The following is a 1265-nucleotide window of genomic DNA, read 5'->3' as shown; positions in this document are numbered from 1 at the left end:
TTCGAGCACTAATCATGGTCAAACTGTTAATTCTGCACATACATGGAATAAATTCACCACAACTTCTGTTCAAAATATAAGAGTTTATTAAGAAAAATCGTTCAGCTCCAAGTCAAACATATTTCAGTTTAAAAATCTTAACTAAGACTAGTCAAACTCAACTAAACTAAACTTCTATGTACAAAGAGGAAGGGGAAACATGGTTGAAAACCATATTATGGTTTAAGATGGATTTTGTGTTTTAAAACCAAAGTTTATCTGGAAGAATTTGGGATATGATCAAACTAGCTTTTCACTCATTTCAGACCAATTCACAATGCAAATACATGAGGTGAATAAAACATCATTTGGCCAAATTATGTTTTATTAAATGGTTTGCTTAATCAGGAACCAATAACCTTTAGTTAAATTATTCTTTACCCTGTCTATTTACCCGTGAGTAGACATTAGGATTCCATTAAATAACTCTTGGTCATACTTGGTAATCGAAATGTAATGAGCATATGAGGAACACATGAACACTAATTTTATATCAGTGTTTAAACCGTTAGTGAAATAAAGCTTTTTCAAGCTTCAACAACAGCTCACAACATATTACTGTATGTATGCAGTCCATCCTGTTAGCTTTGTCTTTACCCATCAGTAAACACATGAAATGATCAAAATCACCAAAAGACATATTGTTTGATCTGTCCCTAATGGTGCCAGACCTGCAAACCTTTCTTCCATGTCCCTTTAAAGCTTGAGTTTTCATTCAGCAGCAGCTTAGCAGCAAAGAGGGGTTTGCTTTGTCCATGCGGCTCACGCCAAGGGATCTTAAGTAGACTTCCTCCTCCAAATTGTTGCAAAAAGTCTGTTTTGCAGCAATCATTTACAGTCCTCAACACAGTGGTTGTAGAGGTCTTGCAGCTGTTTATGAGCCATATTGCACCTTCTTCTCTGGTTATCATGTCAAGATGAAAAATGGACACTGATTCTAATGTCCAAAACCATGATCATGGCCCATGGCACAACAGTCTCTTCATCTGTGAATCACTGAATGTATGAACAACTGTACAAAAAGCAAGACTCTTTACAATAAACACAATACTAAAAGTCATTAAGCAACATTACATACATTTTTAAAAAACATATAAACATTTTATTGATATGTTTATTGATTAACCAACAAAGATAGGTGTTCAATTCTTATATCAGTCTTTGACTGAGAGCAAGGTCTATTAAAACTGTGCTAGCTTTAAGGTATCAGTTTCTAACTGAATAAC

The sequence above is a fragment of the Cyprinodon variegatus genome, unplaced genomic scaffold (assembly GCF_000732505.1).
Source record: "Cyprinodon variegatus isolate N-32 unplaced genomic scaffold, C_variegatus-1.0 Scaffold331, whole genome shotgun sequence".
NCBI lineage: Eukaryota > Metazoa > Chordata > Actinopteri > Cyprinodontiformes > Cyprinodontidae > Cyprinodon > Cyprinodon variegatus.
The sequence above is the reverse complement of the archived record's forward strand: the minus strand, read 5'-3'. Positions refer to the sequence as shown.